Below are 20,895 nucleotides of genomic sequence, written 5' to 3'. Positions count from 1 at the left end.
AGTTGTTTTGCCACTGTTGAAAGAGTTTAGGTGCTGTCAGCACCTAAACATTGGGGAGCCCTGGAACAGATACCTATGTAGGAGTTCCTACATATGACTGTTGAAGATTATTTTGTACTTTTATTCATTTCATACATAATGCACTGGATCTAGATCTATTTGAATAAAAATTTTTTCATTGGTGAAGACTGATTTACTACTCAATGTTTGATGCCCATGGCAAGGGCATATTGGGCAAGACCTTGGGAAAAAAGAGATCCTGGTCTTTTGCCTTTTAGGTTTGAGGAAGAAGACACTGGGTTGGGCCCAAACTTTCTTCAAATCCCTGAAGGAAAAAAATGTCTCTGGGGAGAAGCCAATGTGTAGAAACACCAGTACCTCAATCACATCCCTGTCCCCCAGCTTACTATAATAGAGACTGGGTAATTTTCCCTTTGGTGAGATTGGGAATTCTCTTTAGGGTGAGCTAAAATATCTTACTCCCAATGGGAGAACTCATTCACTCTGCATATTGTCTAGTATATTCTCATCTGCTGAATTGCCAAGCCCTCAAACTCTATTACAGAGAGGGCAACTCCAATGGCTGGTCATGTTATTCAAATGCCAAAGGTATGTTTGCCTTAAAGACTATTTTACAGAGAATTCACAGAAGGCAAACATTCACATGGAGGTCAGAAGAAGCGATTTAAGGACACTCTTAAGGTCTCTCTGAAGAACTATGGAATCTATTATAATTCATAGGAGGCATTGGCACAGGACTCTCCAGCCTGGCGTGTCTACATCAAAGGAAGCATTGCACTCTATGTGCAAAACAGAATCACAGTAGTTCAAAAGAAGTATGGGATGTGCAAACTTAGAGATATCTGTACTCCTGATGTTCATATGGATGATTGGTGGCCGACTTGTGGTGCCATCTTCCAAGCTCATATTGGTCTAATCAACCACAATCAGATATCCTGTACCTTGGCCTCAACGTAGTGAGGTCATTTTGGTTCTCTCTGAAAGCAAAAGTCAGCAACCAACATTCTCTAAATTCTATGTCAGCAGCTTGGATAATGAATTTATTTACTATTGGCTATGAGTGTTCTTTGTATAAACTCACATTTGGTAGGAAGAGAATCAAGCCTTGGCTATGTATCTTGGGGCATTCTATTCCCCATTAAGAGATAATGATCAGGAGCTCAGCTTGAATCAGAAAATGACTGATTCTCTTAGGCTAAGTAGGGAGCAAGAGAGGTGCAATCCTAAGCAGACAATCTTTCTCTGAGGAAAGCAGAGTGCTCAGCCTCTGGTGTCAAACTTGGCAGGTATCAAAGTCTCCTTTGCAGATGAGTAGGTAGGAGGAACTCTAAAGATATGTATTCATCCTCCCTATAAGCCACATTTAAACAGATCCATGATAATATTCATGGGCAACACAGAACATACTGCCCCTTACATATGCATTTGTCATACCTGTCTCCTACCCCCAAACTAAGACCTGGTACCCAATTCCCTCCTGGTTAGCCTCTGTGTTTTTAAATAAACTAGATCTTGGGAAAATGACAGTCAGTACTCAAAGCCTTTCCATCAGATTAATGTAATCTAAATGACCTTGGGCTCCGCATTCAAGCATTCAAGAACTGACTCCAGAAAACATCTCCATGACTCAACAAGTAATTGACTAGGACATCTGGGAAGAGTATTCCACACAGCGTTTCAAAATTAAGCCCTACTTTGCGTTGTTGTCCACCGAAGGCAATACTGTGATATATTACTTGGATTTTCATAAAAAAGTCCTACATATCATGACATGTACAATTTTCTGATGAAAATAAATTCATCCAAAGGAGAACTATGAAAAGAAAGGTACCTCTCACCACTTCTTTACAGAGATAGCCAACCATGAGTGTGGAGATGTGTACAATATCAGATTTTCCAACATTTTGGTTAGTTCTACTGAACTTCTTTATTTTAAGCTCTCCTATCTGGGACATAGGACTTTTTCTATGTGAGCATTCATTATCCTCACAAACTCAGACCTATGACATAACTTATGAAATCTGTACCATGCCACCCATTTACCTACTACTAACTGACCAATTTAACTAATAAATATTAATTTGAAATGTAAATAAAATCTATACAAGGACAGTACAATATGCCAAAAATCACTTTACAATTCTAGCCCTGGAAATGGTAATAAATCAGTACTTTTCTTCTGGAAAGAGCTTGTCAGTGAAATGCCCTATAGTTCCAACCATTCTCTCTGACTTCCCTGTATAAAGCATTCCCTCCCTGGCTACCATCCACCTCTGCTTTTTTATTCTTCTCTAATTCTTCATTATAAGGGATGGCTCTCCGAGAGAGTGGGGAGAGATAGAATGGACAATGTAAGGGATATAAAAAAAAGAACAATATAATTATCTTTAAAAGTACTGCTTTTAATGTGTGCATATGGACAGTGATGGTGCCCCTCATTGTGCCTTTTTACATAGTTTGAGAAATTGCTAGCATTTGAGTTAGCACCTCAAAGGCTTTGCAAATAAATATGTATGTATATATATATATATTTAAAATATTACCTCATTTCATCAGTATTGGTACCATCATAGCTAGCCCTGGTATCTTGAGGTTTGTAAAGTGCTTCACAAATATTATCTCATTTTCCCCGCACAACAAGTGGTAGGTGCTATTATTAGCCCCATTTTACAGATGAAAAATTGAGGTAGAGAGAGATAAAGTGACTTCCCCAAGGTCACATATCTAGCCGATATTTGAGGCCAGATTCCAACTTAAATCTTCTTGACTTAAGTCCAACATTCTAACCACTTAATCACCTAGTTGCCCATAGGAAGTATAGAGTATGGATGGAGGAGAACAGCTCTAGAAGGTATTGACTGAATATACAAAGATGTGAACAGCATGGTAGATTAGATTTGGGGTCAAAGACCCAGGTTCAAAGTCGGGCTCTGTTACTTTCTGTTTTATTTCGGGGAATGTCTCTGAATGCCTTAGAGTCTCTATTTTTTCTTCAGTAAAACCAAGGATTTGGACTATGTCAATCCAAAGCGTATGTTTTGAGTTGTCAAAAGATGTGCTAGGAATTGAATGGAACTTATGCTTGTAAATGTATGTGTAAAGAATGAAGGAAACAAGTGTTGGTTAAGGACCTATTATATGCCAGGCATTGTGCTAATCACTTTACAAATATTATCTCACTTGATCACAGCAACCTTGGAAGGTAAATACGATATTATTCCTATTTTACAGATGAGAAAGCAGAGGTAAACAGAGGTTAAATAACTTGCCCAAAGTCACATAGTTGCTAAGCGTCTAAGGCTGGATTTGAACTTAGGTCTTCCTGACTCTAGGATTAAGGCTCTATCCACTGCACACCTAACTACCTCCATGGCAGACTCCATAAGTTTCCTAACCCTCCCTTAGGGAGCCTAATTCCTCAAAGCAAAGAATAAATCTATGTGATGAGTACTGAGAAGTTGAAAACCACCTGACTAGATGATCTCTGTGATGTCCTTCACTGTTCTTGATTCTATGGGATCTGGCTCCATAGTGTGTAGAGAAGCGGGAAAGCTTGGAAGGAGAGGAGGACATCCAAGTGGCACAAGCATAAGACAATACTATACAGTCAAAATGACCATGCTGTCGTAGAAGTAGGCAAGTTGATGGAGTGAAAGAGCTTTCTGCAATCTTTACTTAGGAGCAGAGATGGTGAACCTATGTTCTCAACCATGGATACTAAAAATGAACAAGCCAACATCCTATGGGTTTCCTATTTAACAGGCAGAATCTCAGCTACTGACTTTGCAATTTTTATTCAAAAAAAATTTACATGCAATCAATTCTTTCATTAACTCCTCTTTGTGCTCTTGGCAACCTCTAGTTCTTTAAGAGTCATTTTTACATTTGTTGAGATTTCATTTCTAGCATGAAACTCTCTACTCAGGGGATCTGTTTAATGTCAACTGGATAGAAGTTAATTCTATCAGGGAGAAAACTAGATCAAACCAAATTACATCTGGGGTTGATTAAATTTTTCAACTTGGGGTTCACACAAGATGTTCAGTGAAAAATGATCTTGATTTCAAACTCCCACTGTATTTTGCCTTTTGCCTTTATAAATTGTGGTTCTGGCAGATAAGGTCCTGGAAAAAACAATCTTTGCACTAGGATATATCCTTTTCTATTGTTTGTTGTTCAGTCATTTCAGTGGTATCCAACTCTTCATGACCCCACTTGGAATTTTCTTGGCAAAGGTACTAGAGTAGTTTGCCGTTCCCTTCTCCAGCTCATTTTACAGATGAAGAACTGAGGTTGAATAACTTGCCCAGTGTCACACAGCTAGTAAGTGTCTAAGGTCACATTTAAACTCAGGTCTTCCTGTCTTCAGACTGGCTCTATCCACTGTGCTACCTTGTTGCCTTATCCGTTTCTATTGGTTTTTGCCCAAAATGTCCCTGTCAAAAGCTCACAGAATACCACTTGAAATCAAGACTAAAATGTGCTCTCTCTCTCTCTCTCTCTCTCTCTCTCTCTCTCTCTCTCTCTCTCTCTCTCTCTTCCTCCTCCTCCTCCTCCTCCTCCTCCCTCTGTGAAAATCATCAATTCTCCACCCCAGCAACAAGCAGTGAGTATTCAATGACTTGATTTCTCTATGGACCCATGACCTGGCAAAGGAAACAGTTGATCCTCCTCCCCATCCTATTTTCCTCTATACTCTTGAAAGAGAAGAGAAAGAGGGGGCCCAGGGATGGCCTGTGTTCTCTCAGCATTTGAATCTGCAATTTCCATGGAATGGTTTAGTGACCTAGCCCACCACAGTCCCTTTTGCTACATACTACACTAAAGCATTATCTTCACATGACATTCATATAAGTTGACCAGTGTGGTTTTCATTCTTGATTTTTCCCCCTTCAACACCTGTCCACATTGACTCCAAAAGTTCTTCTCTATTGCTCTTACCCAGTTCCTCAGGTACGAATCCAATATGTCTCTGCTCTGTTGCCTGTGTAATCTTAATTGAAGAGTTTCTTTGGGAAGCTGACTGTAAGTGGAGGAGATGGAAGTTGCAGAAGAAGGTGGTGTTAGAGGGAGGGGAAGGGAGAGTGAGAGAGGTGCATAATTTCACAGATGCATAATTGGAGTCTGGATGGTCAGTTTTCCTTCCAGTAAACTTCAATTGGGTATCCCTGGGTGAGCTAATGGCAACAAGTTCCAGTGAATAGGGCATTTGTCCACAAGTTGCAAAGACCTAGTTTCAAGTCTCACCTTAGACGCTACACATGGGAACTTGGACACTTCACTGAATCCTCCCTGGGTCTCAGGTTATTCACCTATAAGATGCTGGAATTAGAAGGTACATTTCAGGTCTAAATCTATAATCCTGTGATCCTCTGTATCCATGGATCAATTTCTCTTTCCCCCAAAACAGCCAGCAGCCTTATGGAGTGTTTCACTCTTGATTTTATGATTACCAACCTACTCTGTGAGGCAGACATGGGACAATCAGGCTGCTACCAGTTCAATGCCACTGCAAGTATCCTATGGAATCTGGTGAGATCCTTCCCTTCCTGTCCCTCCTTCCTCCTCTCTGGAACTCCAGCCTCATCTGTCCAGGGGCTCACTCATTCTCTCACTTCGTTTTCATGTCTGTCCCATATTTGAAAAGAGTAGCACTGCCTGTCATTTCTCTGGATGCAAGCTAAACTCACTGAGGTAAGGACACTGGGAGAGATGGGCCCAGGTTGTCAGGGACCCAGATGATGTCTGCTGCAGTTCTTCCTTTGGATTGGGCCTATGGTCACTGCTTTTTGACAAAGCCAGAAAGACTACAGCCCAACAACAGAGGCTGTCTCACCATGTTTTCTTTCAAGAAGCTTTGGGTTGCTTCTCAGTTGCTAGGTGTGTTGTGTGTTTGTCTTTCGTGGCTGAAGACCATGCCATCAGAGAAATGATGATATGACTTGCACCCACTTTGTTTTGAGGGAGGGAGGGAGGGCTGTGCAGGTCACCAGCCTCACTTCTCCTCCAGAGCCATCTGAATCCAGTGACCAGATATTCATCAAGATGACTGGAGATGATCCAGGATGAGGCAATTGGGGTTAAGTGACTTGCCCAAGGTCACACAGCTAGTGAATGTCAAGTGTCTGAGGGGAGGTCCTTCTGACTCCAGCACTGGTGCTCTATCCACTGCACCAGCTAGCTGTGGTGCTTTTAACAAAAATAAGGAAGTCTGAAACAGAGAAAAGTTTGTGGAGGGAGCAGGGGGAATGGAAGAGATACCAAGTTCATCTTGGTTATGCTGTGTTTTGAGATACCACTAGTACACACAGATGGAAAGAATTTTTTCTCCTTAGTTCACCCAAAGATAAGGGGTAAACTAAGGGCATTTCAAAAATGCATTTTACTAGCAGGAATACACACGCACACATGCACACACACACACACACACACACACGACAAATGGTGAAAGTCTATAGGCAGACAATTTTCAAATTGTAAGTAATCACTTGGAAAAATATCCAACCTCACTAATAATCAAAAGAGATGTGATTTAAACAATATGGAGAAATCACATCAAGTTAATGAAAATGGCAGAAATAATTAAATGACACTCAAATTTGTGGCGAAACAGGAATACTCATTTACAGATGTGGCAGTCATGAAATTGCAGAATGTGTTTGGAGCACAGACCATCAATATATAGTACAAGTGACAGAAATGATCAGATTCATCAAATGGTTAACAGATAACAATGATCTATAGAACATCACCTTGCACATGCTCATAAGGACTGGGTTCGTTGACCAGTCTTCCTGTTGTGTTATGTTTTAGAAAGGAGTTCCAAGAATTCATATGAAGATTAAGGAGGATCCCATCTAGTAAAATTCTACATGTCAGTCTGGTAGAACAACAGATAGGCGGTAGTGTGGAAAGTATTCAATCCTATCTGCTGTCTCCTATCTTCTGGAAGTAGTATAACTACATACACTTAGGCTTTGTCCTCCAGGTCTCATCTGTCTCTACCATGCCCCTGCCTTTCCTTTCTCACATAAGGGGCTAGAGATTTCATCAGTTATACCTTTTAGCTTAGGGACAATGTAATGGGCCTCAGTTTTACATGGTCCTTTCATCTGTTATTTTATGGAGTTTATGTAAGAAAAAAAATGTCATTTATTCCAATGAATTCTAATAGCTTAGACCCCACTCCCAGTTAGGAATTTCCTCACATTCAGAGATTGGACTCTGCTTTGATTTAAGTTTTCTGTGTTTCCCCCTAACTCCTGGCCTTTTTATATTTGGAACAAAATCAAGACACAGAAAAAACTTAGGTAACAGAATTAATCAGAGCTTCAGAGGGCCTGTTACTATACAGTCAGGGAGGAAAGAGTAGACCTTTAGGAAGGTACACTCAGTCCCTTTAGCTTTCAGTTAGAATTCTCTGTTCTGAGATCCCTAAAGGGACTCAGTGCCCCTACCTTGAGTTTTCCCTTCTCTGACAAAACCTCTCCTTTCAGTTCCTCTTTTGCCTGTCAATGCTGTGTTCCCATTCTACCCCAGCTCAGCTCATTAAGCTCTGCACAAGTCTAAAGACACTATCTCCCTACTTCTTCTTCTTGTCTGTCTGTTTCTCCCTTTCATTTCTCCCTATTTCCCTCTCCCCATCTCCCTGTCCTTTCTATCTCACCTCCCCTTTCTCTACCTTGTCTTTCTCCTAGGCTCCCTCTCTTTTTCTCCCTCTCTCTCTCTACTCCCTCCCTCCTCTCCTTTTTTTTCTTCTTCTTCCCCTCCTCCTTCTCTCGCTCTCTCTCTCCTACTCCCCTCTCTTCTTTCACTCTTCTCTCTTCCTCTCTTCCCTTCCTCTCACTTTCTCCCTCTTGTTCTTTCCCTTCTCTTTCCATCTTTCCCACACCTCCCTCCCTCTTTTCCTCTCTCTCCCTCTCTCTTTCCATGTCCATTCTCTGTACCACCTCCACCCCCTCTCTAACTCCTCATCTCAAGTGCCCTTGACAGCTCAACAATTACAACAGTCTAAATTGGTTTCAGGGCTGTGAGGGAATGTTTGTCTGCCTGAACTACAAAGGTCAGTGTGCCATCTAGTTCTCAGCCCTCTATAAGATGAGGAAGAATAAAAAATTCACACAAATGAACTTCTGAAGAACTGGAAGGTGAAACAATTCCAATGAGGCAGAAAAATGGAAATTGTCCAAAGAACTAGAAGTGGGTGCACAAAGAGCCAACCAATTAGCACGGATTTTTAAAAAGAAGATATATGCAAAACACCTGAGTATTTAAATATGTTCCAAAGAGAAGTTAACAGGAAGACTATAACAGTAGCAAAGTCTTGCAAAAATAGTGTCTGGAGTGCTAATACTTCTCCTCAATTAGAGGTTGATTGAAAAACTAACAAAAACAAAAAGAGGTGTGTTATATTCAAAAGTTGTGCTGGGGAAAGAGGATCATGGGATAGTCTTGCTAATTGGGGGTGGATGTGATGATGATAATTGACAACAGAAAGAGTGGGCAGAAGTTCCTGATTTTTTATAACTTGTTTTCTCTCTGAAGGTGGATGATTTTGTATTAGGAATGACAGAACAAAAATGAACTAACCAGAAACTTATTTCCAAGATAAGTAGAGAGATCAGACAAGAACACTTGGATGCCTTAATGAACTAACTTTAAGTAATTAGTTTTTCCTTTTAGGTATGGGATAGACTAGCTGACCACTGAGTTCTCCAACTCTAAATGCTGTGATTCTCTGAATTGGGAAGGGAAAAGGAGGGAACAAATATTATTAAGTTCCTACCATGTGCTAGACCTTGTGAGTGCTGAGTGTTTGACCCATATTATCTCAGATGATCCCCCCAACAAGCCTGGGAGATAGGTGCTTTGATTGTCTCTATTTGCCAGCTGATGAAACACACACAGAGCTTAAACAACTTGCCCTGACAACACAGCTAGTAAATGTTTGAGGCTAGCTCTGAACCCAGGTTTTCCTAACTTTAGTGCCTGCTGTGAATGTCCTTTGTGCCCATTGGAAAATCCCCACCATTCCTAGCCTGGATGGAAGGAAGATGTACAATGAGTTTCACAATCAGACCTATAAAATTTCAAGTCTGTGTCCCTACACCCTTGACAGAAAGAGCCTCTACATCAATGGTGAGCAACTAATCCTGCCCAGGACATGTAGTTGCTTAACCTCCATGCTGGGTCCTACTCCTATTAAGCACTCACCTGTCAAAGCAATCTTCTGTGGCTTTGAGGAACCAGCTTTGCCTGAATGGCATCTATCTTACTGAAAGTACTTTCCTATGATGTGCTTAGAGTCTCTACCTCTGTCTTTCCATTTCTATTCTCTGTCCCACCTCCACCCCCACTATAACTCCTGGTCTCAAGTGCTCTTGCCAGCTCAAGGATTACAACAGTCCAAATTGGGTTCAGGGCTGTAAGGAAATTCTTGTCTGCCTGAACTACAAAGCTCAATGTGCCATCCGGTTCTCAGCCCTCTATTAGATGAGGAAGAATAAAAAATCCACACAAATGAACTTCTGAAGACCTAGAAGGTGAAACAATTCCAATGAGGCAGAAAAATGGAAATTGTCCAAAGAACTAGAAGTGGGTGCACAAGGAGCCAACCACCTAGCATGGACCCTAGATGGGCAGATTGATTCCTGACCTAGGAACTACTTTGTGAAATGCTCTTTCTTAGTTGATGACCCATATGTTTTCAATTCCTTTGGTTTCAGATGCTCTCTCTCATGATGTTCTTTAATGCTTTCTCAAAATCTCCTGGTCCTTCCAAACGTGAATGTTGTCTCTCTCTCCCCCCCCACTCTCTCTCACTTGCTCTGTAGGTTACAACTATAGGGTGTCCCTCTTCTCCTGCATAAGCTGTTGTGAGTATTCTTATCCTGGGGTCAAACAGAGAGCACCACTTGACCCTACAGACCCTGTTCTCATAGCATCCTGGGAAGCAAAGACTAGACCAAGGGTGTAATAGAAACAAGAAGGCATTATGTCCCCCCCATTCTCATGATTCAGTCCCCAACAGTTGACTCAGTGCCCAAGCCAAGTGGAGTCCATTTTCCTTGTCTCTCACAGTCCCTTCCCCTCCTTGTCACAAGGATATTTGGTCCATGGTTTTCATTCATGATATTTCCCTTCAGTTCCAGTAACAATCAGCCCTCCACCTCCATCTTCAATTTCCACAGGTGAGGTCTGCTTCCATCTTTGATCCCTTCTCTGGAAGATTTTACTTACATTTGGCTAGATGACTGATAGGAGATTTTAGGCTATTCGGATCTCCTGGCAGGAAACTTCCAGGTCATCTAGTCTAGCCTAACTTCTGAATTGAGGACACTGAGGCCCAGAACCATATAGGTAGCAAGTGGGACAGTTAGAATTGGAAGCCATGTCTTCTTTCTCCAAATCCAATATTATTCCCACTGTACTATGTGAGCAGAGGAATAGTTTTATGGCTAAGGGTTTCCTGAAGGATTCATTTGTTTATTCAGTCTGCTGAGTTTTCCTTGCAAGAAAGAATAGGACAGTTTCAGCTGGGTGTCCTTAATGACGATGGTGATGATTTCCATGATGTGCTTTCTTTCAAAACATGACCACACACATTCAGCATTTGGCAATTGCAAGAAGTGTGGAGAAGGAAAAACAAAACAAAACATAGGTTTGCAAATGCAATGAAGTATCAAAGAACCAAAACCCAATGGTAGAACCCCAGAGATTCTTCTCCTTCCAAAGATAGTGGCTTATATATGTAGCATCCAGAGGGTGGTCATCATTATTATCTTCTATCCTTTATATACTACTTTGTGGTTCACAAAGCACTTTACAAATATTAACTCATTGGAAAGAACAGTTCCCAAGCTCAGACATGGGAATTTCTCTCCTCCTCCATAGTAGCCTTTGTTTGATCATGATGTTGACAGATGGGGGAGGATGAACAAAGTTTGGAGGGTTACAGGTTCCCTCATGGATGCAATGAAGAGGTCCAGGATACTGACTTTTCCTCCTAAGGACAACACAACTGGGAGTCCCTGAATGTACTGAATGAAATGCAGGCAGCATTTTAGACATCCCTCCCTCTCTTTCTTGTAGCTGGGGATTCATATTTGAGTTTTTCACCCTCAGCTTCACGGTCAACAACTTGAAATATACATCAGAAATGGGCCAGATGGTCTCAATCCAATTCTATTGCACAGAGAGTGCCCTTAAGTGCCTGGTGAGACATGACTCCCTTCTGTTCCCTTAGTCATCCCTAGGTATCAAGGCTTGGTCTAGAAGTCCTACTGTCTCCTTTCACTTCCAGTTCAACTCTTTGATGGGGAAGACCAGCATTGGCTCTCTGTATTTTGGCTGCAGACTGACTTTGCTGAGGTGAGATGCTTGGGAGTCACTGGCCTCATCAAGCATGGTATCAACTGGTGCCCTTCAGAAAGGATATTTCTCCAACCTGCTATAATGTGGGTCCAGGTTGATTTTCCAATTCCTCATTGAATTGATCTACATCCCCTTGCCTCATCATCTCAGGGAGGTGAATTCAGACTTGAAATTTTGGCAGTTCCCACAAAAATCCCCATTTCACTCTCTTCTACTTCAATGTTTACCTCAGCCTTCTCAGTGGTGGCTGTTCCTACTTGCGGATTTGCTATCAGCCTTTTCATGTCCCATTTCAGTCTTCTGATGCCCATTTTTGTCTCCTTTTCCAGGCTTTTGAAGGAAGAAACAGTAACCAGAGTTGCCACTTGTGCTTGTTGGAGAGATGCAGACAGTCCTGTCCTACAGAACGAACAACTTTTCTGGGAGCTGAGCAACCAGACCTGCAACATGACCAGACTGGGGCCCTACACACTGGATGAAAGAAGTCTGTGTCTCAATCGTGAGTACAGAGCTTTGCACATAGTAAGTGTTTGATAAATGCTTTTTCATTCATCCATCCATTCATTCATCCTTTCCATGGCTAGTAACCCAGGTCTGCAAATGAACTTCATTGTTGTAGTTCTTTATTTCAAGGGATTGATCCATGTGTCCCAATTCACACTCTCTTTTGAAGCCCAGATTTCTTTCTATTGCTTACCCAGTTTCCAGGGAAGCTATGACCTGACCCAGACTCCTTTCATGTTTCTTCTTGGGGAGTTGTCTGTTTCTTAAGCCAGCACACAGCTAGTGACTAAGCTGTCAATGAGCTCTTTGGTGGAGAAGAATTTTCTGAGCTGCCTGAAGGACAAGCAATCCCTGACCTGGATTTTCTTCCCTTTAATAAGAGCTCCAGCACTGTCATTTTGACTCACCTATTTCCTGATCCTATGGGCCCCATATCTTTTCTCCTCAAACTTTTGTCTTTTTTCACAAAGTGGTTCTTTCTCTCTTTCTCTCTCTAGATGATAATTATCTGGCCTTGGTCTCCATCAAAAACTGTAAGTATTCAGTACCCCAACTTCTCCACAATTCTGGGGTCCCTGTTGGGAAGGAAACAGCTCATTCACTCTATCCTTCATCCCCAACACTGAGTAAAGGGATGGATAGAGAGGAACAGAGAAAGAAGGGTGGGGATGTGCATATTGCTCTTGTGTTTGAACTTTCCTGTTCCTGCCTCTAGCACCATTATTCTCTCAGTTCCTTAAGATAATAGTTCTGGGCCTCAGTTTGCCTTGGGCTGACCAAACTTAGGACTGAGTTGACCACAAAAAGCTCAACTCAGTCATGGAGCTGAGTTCCTCAATGTCCCCAAAGGCCTCTAATATCCTCCTCAAAATACTCTCATGGTGATATGTTCTAGTGGGTTCCATGAAGACAGCAGGATAGAATAGAAAGAGCATCCCAAAGATGGAGTGAGGAGATTTTGTTTCAAATCCTGATTCCAATACACTTTGTTACCCTTCACAGATCACTTAAACTCTCTAAGCCTCAGTTTCTTTACCTATCCCATGAGAGTCACAATGCTTGCTGTGTCTCCAGGTTGTGGTGAAGAAGGGGCTTTGTAAATCTTAACTTGCCACAGAATTCTTGGTTGTGGTGGTTGTCACTATTGTCCTCATTTGTCATATTTCCCAAGGCCCATTCCTTGGCTCTTCGTTATTCTAACTACAAAACTCCTTTGGAATGCTCTTTGAAATAAACTGGAGCCTTAACTTCCTCTCTGTGCTGAAGATCTCCAAAGTATCATTTGTTTTCACATGAATTCCAATTCTACAACACCAAGTTCCTCTGCCATTTTCACTTGATCATGTTACTGCTGCCCAAAATAATATTTCCAGTTGGAAATCTTCCTCATTTCTTCCCTATCCACCAACGGCTCTATCATTTATTTGACAGTTTTACCCTTTACCTAGACTTCCACCTGGCAAGTCATCTCTGATTCATCCAGGTACTTCTCTACCCAGTCAGTCACATGGATTCTTCTGAAGAATTCCATCTAAGATGTAGCCCTTCCCCATTTCCACTAGCACCACATGATAGTTCTCATAGTCTGACTCCTAGATTGCTGCATCAATTTATAAAGTAGCTTTTCTGCCTCTAGGCTTTTCCCCCTGCCAACCCATTTGATATATACTCCAATATTTCAATACTTACAAGTATTTTCTTAACATTTACCTTGTGAACCAAACATTATTCCAAGTGATGGAGATACAAAGAAAAGGGAAAATAATCCCTACCCTCAATGAGTTTACAATGGGAGATTCATATGTACATGGAAGTTACATACAAAATATAGACAGAATTTATGAAAGGTAATCGAAGAGGGGACCACATTTGCCATGGGAGAGGACAGGAAAGACCTCCAACTGAAAGTGGCTGTGCCCTGGAAAAAGCAAAGTTTATGAGATGCAGAGGTGAGGAAGGATAAAATTCCAGGTGTGTGAATGCTTCCCTCAAGCACCAGCTGCTCTCGTATAGGCACACAGAGGAAAAAAAATATGAATTCACAATTTTCATCTTATTATTAGAGCTGTGCTGCTTCCTTTTTTCAATGACTGTAGGGCATCATTTATTTCTGAGTGACTCAAAGTAGAAAAGTTGAAGTTTTTGTAGAATGTATTTCACTAATGAGGCAATTCATATGTATCAAAGAAGCATCCTTTGCAGCCTTTCTATGGCTAGTATATTTTCTCCTCAACATTTGTCTGTTCAAAGATGAAATATTGTCTTCATAGAGTCAAATGTCCTCTTTGGAGTCACTTGATGATTTATACTTTCTAACATGGCAGATCTCAACATATCAATGACTTCTTAAGCTGTATAACCATCATCTATATACTCCATAGAAGATCTATCCAATGCAGTGGAGGTTCTTCCCGAGATCTTTGAACACTCTATGGTCCTGAGATGGTCAATCTTCTACCCCTTTCCCTTGTTACATGGCTAACCCACCACCTTAGGCAATCATTACTCTTAACTGGATGATTTATTTTATGCCATATCTTGTGAATGAGTCATCAGGGGCAACATGCTGCAGCCTAATTATCCCTGCCATATATCTCTTCATTGTTGTGCACCTACAATTGGTTCCTTCCAAAACTGTGTTGTTCCATTATAGCATTATTCTTGTAAAACAATGGGCTTTTGTGTCATGGACTAGTTTGGCATCATTAAAATTATTACATAATTCCCCCGAAGCAAGCTAGCCAGCTTCTTCCTCCTATTTGATTCAGGACATAAGTCATTCACCATATAATATTAATAGAATCAACTTTGTTAAACTGAGCTTTTACCATGCTATGCTGTGGAATAGCACAAACTAAACAAAACACCTACCCTGGGAAATGGATCAAAGGACTAAAAGCTGTCCTTATGTTCAAGACATTTTTTGGGTAAGAATCTTTGCAAAAAACCATAGCTCCCAAGCCATTATCCAATGCTGATTTTTCTGCTGCTTCTTCAGTGAATTGTAGCTACTTAGTGACCACTTCAGTGCAGGACAGTGGTTGTAGCTCTTTGGTAGGCTAGACCATAGACACCAAGCAATTTCAGCCTATTTATGAGTCAGATTCACAGCTTCACCTAGTTGACACAGCAAACGACTTTCAGGTCAAGTAGTTCATTTTTGGAACTACTTCACTGACCCCATAGTGACACTTCTTCCAGGACCTCCTGATATTTAAATTGTTTGCCCAGTAAATTCCATTCAGCTCCTATCTTATCATAGCTATATGGCCATTTAGACTTCTGAAATTGACTTCAAAAGACTGAAAGGCATAAGGAGGAACTAGGCACATTTTCCCAGCATTCCTACAATTATAGCCAAATTTCTGCTCTTCCTGCATTACAATGACTCATGCTCCCCATATCCAGTTGAAACCCTTTGCACTGACTTTCCAGAACTTTCTTTGTCCATCTGTGTATCTGATCTATTCAATGCTATTCTCCAAAAGTCAGACTTATCTCCTCTTACATGCAACTGAGAAATGAGGCATAAGGCAATGTGTATAGAAATCTTTCTTTCCCCACAAGAAAACAGAGAGGAAGGGGATAAGAGATGTGAGGGTATGAGAGAAGGGAGGGCAGATGGTGAGAAGGGGCAATCAGAAAGCATGCTGTCTGGGGGTGGTGGAGGTAGGAGATGGGGAGAAAATTTGGAATTCAAAATCTTGTGGAAGTGAATGTTGAGAAGTAAAAACGAAGTGATTAATTATTGTAAAAAATAAATTAAATGAGCGGGAGAAAGAAATGGAGAACCAATCCAGTGTCTTTGCCAAGAAAACCCCAGATGGGATGATGAAGATTCACACACAACTGGAAACTGACTGAACAGTCATTGTTCTCATTATATCTCTTACAAGAACGTAAGATGACTAAGAAAGAACCATTGCCATTGTATTTTCTGGAATTATCCCACAGCACCAACCAGCTCAATAAAGGCATGTTGAATTGATTTGAACAGTGGCAGGCAGAAGGAAGTCAAAATTAGGATTATTCTTTAAAGTTGTTGAGAATAAGGAACCTTCTCTCTCAAAAAAAAGACCTTGTTCAAATCTTACCATTTACTAGCTGGGTGACCTTCAGAAAATCCTTATAATAATGAAAATGATCTACTGGTAATGATAATAATAAAAGCATTTCTATAACACTGACAGCGTTGTTTCACTTGGTCCTCACAATAACCCTGTGAGGTAGGTTCTATCATTCTAATTTTCTATATGAGGAAACTGAGACTGAGTGAGGTTAAGCCTAGTAGCAAGGGCCTGAGGGAGGATTCAAACTCAAGTGTTGCTGACTCCAAGTCCAGCACCAGTTCAATCATTTAACATCTCTGAATCTCAGTTTCCTCATCTGGAGAAGGAAAGGCTTGCATTAGAAAGCCTGGGAAAACCCTTCCCATTCTGTATTTTTAATTCTAAGCTTTCCTTCAAGTCAGGAGTGTAAGGAAAGAAGTTAATTTCACCATCTCTACTTTCCTCTGTGCCAGAGTAGAAAGAGTGCATTCAGGCACTTAGTTTCTCTTTGTCTTGTTCTCATTCCTCCCAAGCTGCAAGCTTCCCATTCTCCCTATCTCATGCCAGAGAGTTAAGGTTGTCCTCCAAGAAGCAGCTCTGTCTTATAAGTAATCAGGTGCAACAGAGCTAATCTAGTTTAACTGGGTCATTCAGAATGAGAATTCCTTCTTTTCTCTTCTGCCATGTTAGGCTCATGACCCTCATTGTCAGCCTTTTAGTTTCCAGGTTATAATGAATGTGGTCCAGACCTACCCAGTGTTGTTAAGTATGTGGACACTCTAATCTCATAATCCTGGGCCATCTGAGAGCCCTGAACCTTATTCCTTTCTTGACCCCCAAAGTTGGATGCCAATGCCTTTGTCCTACCCAAGCCCCTGATCCTGGAGGCCTTTCAGGTGTTATAAGAAATGAAAGGGATTTAGGATGCGTTTAGGGAGGACCAGGATCTTTGGTGTGATGACTGCCAAGCTCTTTTCAGTGTTCTTTCCACCTTTGGTGTCCACCTGTTCCACTTAACTCTCCAAGAAGCTGCAGCATGCGCAGTGGCCACACTCTGGTAAACCATTTCAGCAGATGGGCCAAATCAGGTTGAGGGTAACCAAGGGCTTTCAAATCCATTGGTGAGTTAGGGGGATGTCTATCCCAAGCATGTGAAGACTTTCTCTGGTGGAATGGGTGAAGGCAAACAATTTTTTTCCAACGTCCATGAAGGCAGATGAAGCAGGAAAAGTGGAGTGCTTAGAGCTTGACACTGAAGATGCCAAGGTCATCCACTGCATCCTGAGCCATCACCAGTTGTCTTGACTCTGTCCTGCCACTGGACTATGATGACTCCAGAGGAGAGAGTGAGGCTGTCGACTTCATGCAATTCTGCCTCACTTAAATCCAATTTATGCACAAATCCAAAAAAAAAAAAAAAAGATATGAGAAAGGATTCCAAGATGTAGAATTAGCATATTTTGGGAAATAATGAAGAAGAAAGACCTCTTGTCACTGGAGGTCTTCAAATGGAGGCTTAAGGACAAGTTCTCAGGGATATTGGAGTGTGCATGTGTTCTTCATTTAGATTTGCTCTCAGCATCATTTCAGCTTATATTATAGGATTTGGGAATTCTGTGAAAAAAAAAAAAGACTGCAATGTAGGGAAAGGGCACTCAAGATCCTTCAAGTCCCACTTGCCCTGGAGCTGCGACTTCATGTCTCACTATTTCTCCTTCCCTGGCTAGAAATTGGGTGGAGATGACTTGTTAAGCTGTCTTCACCATCAATCAATGACACACCAAACATTGCTTAACTTCCATCCATGTGTCAGCCTCTGAACTAGGTGCTCAGAGTATAGAGTGAAAAAATGAGAGAATCTTTGTTCTGAAGGGGGTTTGCATTGTATTGTGGAGGATTCCAGGGGCTCTTTCTGAGACTCTATGGTGACAACTTAGCAAAGCATCCCCAAGAGATGGTCAGTGGACTTCAGCCCTTTTAGAGAGATTTTTTGAAGGACAACTCATGATGGTGTCCCTTGTACTCCCAAGTGTCACTTCTGCTCATAGTGTCACCAGCAGGGCACTTTAGCCATGACCTTATGAAAGATTACTCCTGTAACAACCCAGGCAGCACAGCAACCAGAAATATCTGTCCACCTTTATTCATGTAATCATTTGACAAACCCTTATTAGGCATCTCCCACATGTAGAACCCTGAATCAATGACCCCATACTTATTGAGTTTATCTAAGAGTTGTAAGACACAATGATGTCTGCCACTTTTCAATCATTACTTCTTTGTTTTTTGATGCCTCTTGGTGCATCCACTCTATCATCATTTGTGACTCTCAAGGCATCCTCATGGTCTGAGGCCTCCACAGGTGGAAATTCAGCAAGATTAATATCCTAGAGAATGTCCACTGGGTCCCACATGGAAGCTGGGAAAGGAATATGCTTATGAAAAGGAAAATTGCCATTAAGTCTTAAAAATCACTACATTCTTGGAAATACCTTCCAAATAAGGGCAAATCAGTATCTGAGACTTGGTGTATCATCTTGGGTGGAGGAGAGTGACCTTGGTATGTTACATATTTCAAAGTTCTCACCCTCTTAACCCTCACATACACAAAAGTAAGAAGGATATGAGTTTCTGGCAGTTGATTTAACAGGTTATCAAGAAATATTCTCATAGTTTTAGGAAATGAGCCCATGTTTCCCATGCAAAACCTAAAGAAAGTGAAGACCTGGAACATTCTAAACAGCAAACACAGAAGCTGACAAGTTTTGTCAGGAGAAGTCTATTACAGAAATATATGTTTCCTCCTGTGGCTTTGACCACCATCCCACACTACTTTAAGTCCTCCCCAAAGCATTCTATGACTAAATCAAGGTGTTTACTTTTCTCCCACATCCACTACGAAATTGCCCACACTTTATCAGTGGCTCTATCAGTGATTTCCATTCTTCCTGATTTGTCCTCAGTTCCTGTGAGAACCAGTTACCCTGCAGACACCTCTCTAACTCCAGTACAATTCTCCAGTTCCTCAGGTAAAAAGGATGCACCTAATAGACATTTCCAGGAGTGCTATATTATGCTTAACTAGGAAAAAAGAAGAACAATGGGAGGGACATAGGCAAGGAAGTTTGAGGAAGTGGTAGAGGTTCCTTGATAAGGATGTCAATGAGCCATGGAGTAGGAGTTTTCCCTCCAGGAAAGTTATGCCCAGAATTCAGGGCTGGGTCTTTTGTTTCCCTCCTCTGTAACAGCTGGTGACAACAACATCACAATTTTCACTGTTCACTTTACCATCACCAACTTATGCTACACAGAAGACATGGATGACCATAGCTCTGGCATTTTCAGTAACATCCAGAGAATGCTTCTTTGTGTAGTGAGATTGCTTAGGCTCTGCCCAAACCCACTCCTGCATAGCAAGCTTCTCCACTGTGGGGGCAGAAAAGCTGGTTACTCATTCCCCTTGTTATTTCCTTGACAGTTCAGTCCCTTGTTCATGGAAAGCAGCATTGCTTCCTCCTATGATAGATGCCAAGTGGTGGTCCTGAGGTGATACCTGAGAAGAAAATTTCGAGCCCTCATATCATCTCCCTTGATCCTCCTAGGTTCATGGCTAAGTTTCAGGGACAGCAAGCAACAGAGGCAGTGTCTCCATAGAGTGTCCATTTCCTCCATTTTCAGATCTGAAAACAGTTTCCTTCCCATTCGCTTCCTTCCTGGGTCCTTAGGAAAGTGATTTCCCTTGCCATGACTGGGAATAAATGCTGTTCTATGGAAATACATTTTCCAATGTGCATCCAAACTACCCACACAAGGAATGGGCATTTTTCCACCATCAAGGATTCCCTATCAGCCTTTCTGATGGCATTTCATCTCAGTTGAACCGTCCCCAATGTCTCCGTCAAGTAAATTTTTCAGCATTGAACCTCAGGAACCTCAACAATTATTCCCTTACACAGATCTCTGAAGGGTGGCTCAGCAACTGCAGTGGAAGCTGTGTGCAGCTTTTGAGGGGGGTCAACCAATCCCTCCCTAGACAAATCCAGAGTGTATTAGGAGCTGAGCAACCAGACTGATGGTATCACTAGACTGGGTCCCTACACTGTGTTAAAGGAAAAGTTTGTACCTTGATGATAAGATTCATCACTGGCATAATCATTGACCTCTTTCCCTCCCACATAAGCTCCACACCCTCCTCACAAAGGACTATTTTGAGACACAGCAAATTTCCTATCAGTAGAAATGATTATGGAGACTAAAAATGTCAAAAAATGCTTTAGAAGAGAGCTAGATGCTCTCTGAGGGTTATTCTAGCATTGAAATTCTATGAAGAAGAGGACAAAAGTGGGACCCAAATTGGCTCCTTCTGGATCTTCATGATCCAGAGATACTCTTCATTTTCTGGGATTCCAAGTTTCTGTCTGAGACTGCATGGTGACAACTCAGCAAGGCATGCCCATGGGATAGTCGGGGAAATTAACAGGGTAAATCAGCTCTTTCAGAGAGATTTTCTGAGGGAGAATTGATAATGGTGTCCTTTGTACCCCTGAGTACCTCTTCTTGTAGTGTCATCAGCAGGCCTCTTTAGCCATGTCCTTATAAAAGACTCCTCCTGTGTGAACCCAGGCAGCTAAGTCAACCTGAAGTGTCTGTCCAAATTCATTCATTCATTAATTCATTCCTTCATTTTTTCATTTGTCAAACACTTATTAGGCATTCCTTACATGTGGAATCCTGAGTTAATGACCCCATAAATGTCAGGGTGATCAGAAAGAGTTATAGGACACAACAGCATTGGGCACTATTCAACATCACCTCTTCATTTTTTACAGCTGCTCCTGGTCCCACTGTATCATCAATCACAACTCACAAGGAGCCCTCAAGTCCTCGAGCCTCCACAGGTAGAAATTCGGCAACATTAGGGGAATATCCACCGGATCCCACATGGAAG

At 41.6% G+C, this 20,895-nt stretch overlaps 1 long non-coding RNA gene across 3 annotated transcripts in view; it reads right to left on the bottom strand.

The window, feature by feature from the left end:
* The window catches only part of LOC140497302 (uncharacterized), a 94,822-nt gene that overhangs the window by 13,405 nt on the left and 60,522 nt on the right, over positions 1-20,895 (bottom strand). For all 3 annotated transcript variants that reach the window (XR_011964606.1, XR_011964605.1, XR_011964604.1), the window contains one exon: positions 1-20,895. This exon is cut by the window's left edge and continues 13,405 nt beyond it. This is a non-coding gene — a long non-coding RNA (uncharacterized lncRNA).

Source organism: Notamacropus eugenii, chromosome 3, assembly GCF_028372415.1.
Source record: "Notamacropus eugenii isolate mMacEug1 chromosome 3, mMacEug1.pri_v2, whole genome shotgun sequence".
Classification (NCBI taxonomy): domain Eukaryota; kingdom Metazoa; phylum Chordata; class Mammalia; order Diprotodontia; family Macropodidae; genus Notamacropus; species Notamacropus eugenii.
The sequence above is the reverse complement of the archived record's forward strand: the minus strand, read 5'-3'. Positions and strand labels throughout refer to the sequence as shown.